The sequence below is a fragment of the Chenopodium quinoa genome, unplaced genomic scaffold (assembly GCF_001683475.1).
Source record: "Chenopodium quinoa cultivar QQ74 unplaced genomic scaffold, ASM168347v1, whole genome shotgun sequence".
Taxonomy (NCBI): Eukaryota; Viridiplantae; Streptophyta; class Magnoliopsida; order Caryophyllales; family Amaranthaceae; genus Chenopodium; species Chenopodium quinoa.
Window position 1 is genome coordinate 3791978 of NW_018744367.1, and position 7714 is coordinate 3799691.

At 39.6% G+C, this 7714-nt stretch overlaps 1 long non-coding RNA gene across 1 annotated transcript; it reads left to right on the forward strand.

Moving 5' to 3' along the window:
• The first annotated feature begins 1304 nt into the window (after positions 1-1304).
• Positions 1305-4666, forward strand: LOC110696561. Its single transcript, XR_002506327.1, has 3 exons — positions 1305-1680; positions 2611-2698; positions 4210-4666. It is a non-coding gene; the product is annotated as an uncharacterized LOC110696561 (long non-coding RNA).
• The last annotated feature ends 3048 nt before the right edge of the window (positions 4667-7714 follow it).

Genomic DNA, 7714 nt, shown 5'->3' on the forward strand with positions numbered 1-7714 from the left:
AATACAGCAAATAAAATTTTACAAGAGTAAATACAAAAAACCCACAAACCTGTTAGCCATTCATCGTCTTCTAATTTGTGTTTCTGGATCACCTCTTGCCAATTACTCTCAAACTCTTCACAATCTAGACTGTCATAAATGGAATTCTCAAGGTCATCATGAATATCTGGATAATCAGGGAGTTTCCCCAACTTCTTGAAAATTTCTGAGTAATGTGCCAAATGCACCTCGGTGAGTGCTTCCTTTCATGGTCAGCTTTAACGCTTTCCTCATGGACGGGTCCTAATCTGTTAGAATCCCAAAGGGTTGTTTTTCGCTCATACACCGCAACTAATTAGAGAAAACCCATTCAAAGGTTTCCGAAGTCTCACGGGAAACTAGTGCACAACCAAACAAAATGGTTTGCCAGTGATGATTCACACCAACAAAGTTACAGAAGGGTAACTTATATTCGTTAGTAAGGTAGGTAGAGTCAAAACAAACGACATCACTAAACTCCTCATACGCCATCCGACTCCTTGCATCAACCCACAATACGTCTTGTAAGCGACCCATCTCATACACACGATGGGCGTGGGAAAAATTGGCATTGTCATCTACCATCCGCTTAAAGTAATCAAACATAGCCTTGGTATCACCCTCCTGAAATTTCACTTTCCTTTGATTCGCCACTTCTTCATGCAATCTTGTTGAGTGAATTGCATCTGTTCCTGGCCATTTCTTTGACGAGCCATACAATTATAAATCTGAGAAACAAGAACTCCGGATTTCCGATCATTGAACAACTGTTGCACAAGGTGGGGGTTGTCAGTAAGGAACTTCTTCCTAAACTTAGTAATGTTTTTTGACTTGCCCAGTGTAGGTTTGTGACCATCATGTTCAAGCTTCATTCTCTTAATTAACCACTCACCAGCCTTATTCAGCGTAGCATTCAAATTCACACCACAATCAACTTTTTTGCTCTTCCTCTTAACCAATACTTCATCACATATCTGTGAATCAGAAACAAAAGTCCAACTCGTTTTCTTCCTCTTTCTACTTGGAAACCCATAACATTCACATGTCCAAGTGATATTCCGCTTATCCTTTGCATTAGATCCTTTCACAACTGCTGCTCCACATGAGCGCACTACACCAAAACTCTCTTGTTTCCCATAATTTCTAAAGTACTCGTCAATTTTTTGCCAACTATCAAATACCATTCCCACAGCTTGGGGGGGGGGGGAGGGAAGTGAAACCTCCACATTCGCAAACTCTTCCACTAGTAGAAAAAATGAAATAGGCACTGCAAAATGCGCACCGGTTTTTAAAAATCGGTGCGAAAAAAAATAGGCGGGATTGAGGGGATGATGAGTTAATCGCACCGGTTCGGTTTGAACCGGTGCGAAAGCTATTGGAAAAAAAAAAACCCCGGCCATTTTTATTTTCTTTCTTACTCTTTCTATCTTCTTTCTTTCTCTTTCCTCGATCTCTCCTCCTCTCAACAATGGAAACCCTAAATTCCTCCTCTCTCCTTCGATCTCCTTCTCTCTCCTTCGATCTCCTTCTCTTTCCTCAAACTGAAAAAAACCCTAAAGCTCCTTTGCTTTGCAATCAACCATTAACGTTTCCTCGCGTCCTCCTCCTTAGGCAGTTCGATTCTTGAACACTATTGGTTATAATTGAAGCTCCTGATGCTAGGTAAGATGTTTCTCTTTGTAATCATCGAAAATCAATTTAGAAGTTTTTTCAGTTTGAATATTGTAAATGATGATTGTTTGAGTTGATTTAACTTTATTTTTTCAAATTTATGTAGTTTTTAGTTGATTTAAGTTTCCAAGTAATGGTTTTTTGGATAGTTTGTGATGAATTTTTGCGGATTCAGAGATAATTTTTTTTTTCTCGATCTGAAGTTTTCGAGTTTATTCTAATTCTAATATCGATTTTCGTTTTAATCCTCAATCATTTTAGCCCTTTAATTGTTTTCATGTTTAGTTTTGTTTTTAATTTTCAATTATATTAGATCTAATTTTTCCGAGTTTTATATGAAAATTAATCTAAAGTTTCTGTTTGGTGCGATTTGTTCTGATTTTGTGCGTTGATGGTGTGGTTGTGGGTGTTTGGTGCGGTTGCTCTGATTTTGTCAAGCGAATGAATAACCTGCACATGACAGGGATGTTAGATCTTGAAACTACATAATTGTTTATCAAATAAAACCTCTAATGATACCTGAATGTAGGGTCTCAAAGCCACCTACAAGAACGCTCTAACACCACCTTAATTTAGATCTCATTGATATTTTTTCTTCTCCCGGGAGGAGCTGGGGGTGTGGACAAGAGGGGTCAATTATTGTGAGTTATACTTCATCTTAAGATTGGGGTTAATTATTAGTTACAAGGTTGAGTTGCTACCAATTTCTTCTTAGCTTAAAAAGTTATATCTTGAGGATACTTAGAATCAGAAACTTGATCCGCCTCTAGTTAACATGTGAGATTGAAATCAGTTAAGATGTGTACAATTGCCATGCTTTGTTTGCTACCAATGGTCAGCCTATAGTTACCTCGTGCTCAGTATTGGGAAGATTTGGACTTGACTGACCACAATTATCTGATGCTCTGTTGAGAATTGCAGGTGAATTCTGATCTTGACATAGAGTTAAAGCATCTTGCACAACCACAACTCTACCAGGAAAAGAGTCTCAGTAAAATGTTTGGCAAAGGTAAAGCCTTTGTGGTTTGTGTGATTTATGTTTCTTGGTTTCTGTTTTCCTTTGACGAAGGTTTTAGGCGAATGAGCAACGCTTTTGATGCTTGACACACGTTTAACAATGTTGGCATTACTAAATATATATGGGTCAACTTATCGACACTCTTATGAGATTCTCGTATAGTATTTCAGAACTAGTCTTTTACTAAGCTATTATTGGTGTATTGGATAAGGCTACATACCTCTTAGCACTAGCAACAAGAGCATCCATGGTTGCAATTGTTGCTGCTCCACTGGGGCTTTTGATATCCTATTCCTGTGTCTAAGATCTGGATGATACTAGTTAATATTTGTACTTCTATTAGTCATCTCCCCTGTTACCCCCTCAAGATTTATTTATTTATTTATTTTATTTTTATTTTTTTTTAAAAAAAAAATAAAAAAATAAAAAAAAATTATATGTGCTGTTTTCAGTGTGAATTAACTTTGACGGTTGACATGGTTTGCTTGAAAAATTTGGCAATGAGGAGTAAAAGGCCGGACTTACGGCTGCCCTCAACTATGAGCTGGTAGTAGGTTGATGATAAATTCCAAGTAAAGGTTACTATGAGCCTAGCATGTATGAAAATATCTGTTCAATTTTTCTTCATCACCACTCGCATGTTTATAAGAATTTGCTACTTTCTGCGTTATTTTAGCATGTAATTACTATTTTCCAGAATGTGATTGCATATACACTCTTGTTTTTTAATAGATTGGTTTTGTTCATTGAGAATTGTGGATGAGTCACATAAATATCCGTGGACTTTTAGTTAATATCTTTGCTGAAACTTAAGAGAAGCTTCCTCAGGTTAAGGCATCGGGAGATATCATCCAACTTTCCCAAGTTTTGAACTTGCAGACTCTTTCTCCATGGAGCTTCTATTCCCACTCATTTCGTTTTATGGTGACTATAGTCTCTATTTATAAAACATCTACCGTTATTGTGATAAAGTAAATTTGGTCAGATTTACAATGTGCTTATTGTAATTGACTGTGTCTCTTTTCTTTTCTTTTTTTCCCTTGCCCATTTTCGTGTACATTTTTAACCTTGTAAAGGTGGAAAGATCTCCTTGCATTTTTTACTTCAATTTGACTGGACTTAAGAAATACTTTGTCACTATATTTATTAATCAAGGTGGTGTCAGGAAGCTCAATTTTTATTGTCATCATTTTGTTTAAATATATTTGGAACTGTATAATCTTGAAAATTTTGTTTCTTATTCACATCTTCTTGACTGATGAAGAGCTTCATCCTTTATCTTGTCTTAGCTTATGTCTCAATAGCAACCCAGTTAATTAAGAAACACCAAGTGAGTTGTAAATTGATTTTCCCAGTTAAATTTGCCATTTTTCACTTTTTTCCCCCCTGTTTTTCCTTATCTCTCGTTTTGTCTTCCTTTTCCTTTTCGGTTTCTTTTACTATGTGTTGACTGTTTTCTTAAGCTGTTAATATTCTAAATTATGTTATGCATATTTTTGCAGATGAAAACTCATAATAAGGAAACCTATGCCCTTTTCAACAAAAAATTCTCTTCATTTGCGCTCTACGAAGGGAAACATGGTGAAAACTATAATCCCTATCAAGTCTCATCTATGTTTCAGCCAAGAAACCAAGACACGACATTTGTGGATAGATTAAGAAAATGGGTAGACAGTTTCCAGCTTGATTCAGGTAGAGTTCTGGCAATCTAGCTACTGTTAAGTACCAATAGGCCACTTTTTGGTTGAATGTTGCACTTTTATTGTTTTTCTCTTAAATGTTTAGCTCCGCTATCTGGTCTCAAAGTGATTTTTTGAAATCACATAAGTATAAATGACCCCCTTGTATGTAAGAGTTGACCAGACTATGTTTATTAAGTTGCAAAGAATTTCGTGTTAGAGATTTATTATTGTAAATGTATTTTTCTTGAGATAAATGGAAGAGTAATTGTTACTGTTAGCGATTTCAATTTTTTTATGTGATCGAGAAAATTTTTAAGGCTTCCATGATCAATGTTTTTGTTAGGGTTTCTTTCCCATTTCTCAAAATAATTTATCCTCGTATAAGTTAGTGTATAATCTGCTACCTTTTTTGTTCACTTCCTTTATCCCCTTTGATACAAAGATTCCTTGGCCGTGTTATCCTATTACTAAAACACTCCAAATTACCACTATTTTGCTCCTTTTTTAGATCTTCTAAGACAAATGAATATGTATTAAATATAATACTTCCTCCGTTTTTTTAGTTGCACCATTTTTCTTTTTGGGAAGTTGCTTATTAATTGCACCATTCCCATTTATGGTATGATTTCATTAACTTTTGGCATGTCTTCACACACCAAATACCCATTATACCCTTTTAGACATTTGATAATAACTATTACCCCACTTTTCTTCTCATTTGTTCGTAGTTACATGGGGATTTTTGGGATCGCCCACCTTTAACTTCCTTTCTTAAATCTTGTGCCCAAAGCAAATGCTGCAATTTAAAGAAAAAAAAAGAAAACGGAGGAAGTATGACACAAGATTATTCATACAAATTGTCATTTTCAACCAAAGAAATCAGGATTACTCTGGCTATTCACAAGAGAACTTGCTGGCTGTTTTTTTTTTCTATATATAAAGATGTTGTAAATGGCAAGCACTTACTGTGTTTACTAGGCTGATGCTATGTTCAGTTAGCTCTTCTCCTAGCCATTTCATCTTTATTTGAATCATGTCATCATTTGTTTTGTTAACATTTAGTTATGCAAACTTATGGAACGTACCCCTTTTGTCATGGTTATGATTTTCTTCAGTCAGTTTCTTTTTTCATTTGATCTACTGAATATGGAAGCTGAGTGATTATCTGTAGTTGGTGATTCCTTTCCAGAAGTTAGTACTACTTGTTTAGGGTTAAAATACCCTGTCCACGTGGCCCTATAGCATGCTGACACGTGTCGGCCTCAGAGAGGTCTTAGAGGATCCAATCCTCTACTGACACGTGGCAGTTTAACCCTAAAAGGGGAACTGATCCCCTTCCACTATAAATAGAGGAAAATCCTCATTTATTACACATTCATAAATATACACAAAAAAACCCGAGCAATATTAATTGCAGTATTCTCTCGGAATCCGAGAGAAAAACCTTTACATTCCGCACTTTTATACATCCGGAAACGTTCTAACTTGATCGTCGGAGGCTGAACTCCATCCAACTGGAGTTTCCGTGGTTTTGCAGGTACAGACGACCGACGCGTATTCTGGGAATGGTAACTCTCCCGAGGGACTCCAAAAACCCCGAAACATTTGGCGCCGTCTATTGGGAGAGTACCTCCTAGATGGCATTCGAATCTGTACCGCCTGTTGAGGGCAAACGGCCTATGGCCAAAATCGAGGTCCACACGGACGAAGATAGTGGGGACGACTTTGAGGTCGACACCTACGTGGCCTCAGATGGGTCATTTAGAACGAGACGCACCCGTTCCAAAGAAACAAGGGAACGGGGCGAAGACAAAGCTCGTCCTAGCAGCCCAACCGTCAAGCTGGCCGGGCGACCCCAGGCGGCGGAAGGTGCTTCCCCCGTAACTAGAGACGAACTCATGTAATTCATGACGAGTTTCAAAGGGGAGATCAAGGACCTGATAAACAAGTCAACTGGCACTAACAAGGGTCAGTCGGCCAAGAAGCCTTCTCCCTCCGGGAAGAAGCATATCAAAGATCGTGTGCCTACTCCTCACCCTAAACCAAAGGGGGCGGACGGGCCCATGATCGACCTATCCAAACTTCGTTTCCTTGAATCAGGGCAAAGGAAGGTCATCCGGCAAGTTCAGCCCGATGGGTAAAAAAAGACTTACTCAGATGCCCGGATGTTCATCCAGGAGAAGAGAAGTCAACAATTTTCTGAGTCGGCCTCAACGTCGACGTACCCAAACAGTTTCTGGAATACTTCAATGAAGTATTCGAAAACAAACCGAGAAAGTCAGTCACGCGACATGTCCGCACGTACTGGCCCTCAGATTATCCAGCCAGCTCCGTATGTGCCCCAACAACCATACATGTCGTATGGATCACCATACATGCAGCCGGCCCACTTTGGGGGTCAGGGGGCACAAAATGTCCAGCCCATGGACTGGCAGCTCCGGCTGCTAAACCTTGGGGAACAGCCGTCAGCGTTCTACAGGGAGATAACCGAGGCAGCTCAGCCGGCCAAGGATAAGAACGTGTTGGTTGGTACCTATGATGGTACCACCAACCCGGAAGACCACCTAATGGCTTACACCAACCTCATGTACTTATAGGGGTTGGATGATGCTGCCTGGTGCCGATGCTTCCCGGCAACATGGAAGGGCATAGCCCAATGATGGTTTAGCAATTTGCCAGCTGGATGCATCAACAACTTCAAGACGCTGGCATACCTGTTCACGTCTAACTTCTCCATGAACATCTCTGCCAAAAAGACAAGTCTCGACTTGGGGGCTATTCAGCAGGGAGATAGAGAAGGACTAGCGGTTCAATTTGATGAGAATTCAGATTCAAGGGCTGTCTGACGAAGTTGCCTACACAGACTTCTTCAAGGGTCTGAAGGACGGGTCGACCTTCAAGTTCAACCTGGTCAGAAAGAGGGTTGCTACCCTCCAAGAGGCATTGATGGAAGCCGAAGCCTACATACAGGCGACGGAGCTTTATGCCATCAAGCACCCGTCGGACCCTAAAAAGTCTGACAAAAAGGAGAGCCGGTCTTCTCAGCCGGCTAAAAAAGAAGAGAGCAAGAAAAGAAAAGAAGTCTAGGTGGCGGACCATTCTGGTCAGCCTTCCCAGAAGAAAAAGAGAGAGTTGAAGCCGTACGTCCCCAAGTACGAGTTCAACAAGGACTGTTCCTCCATCCTCATGGAGATCAAAGACCGGTTGACCATTGAAAAACCGACAGCAATGAAGAGTCCCATCAAAAGTCGGGACAAGAGCAAGTACTGTCATTTCCATTAGGATATAGGCCATGACACCAATGGCTGCTATAGCCTCAGGCGGC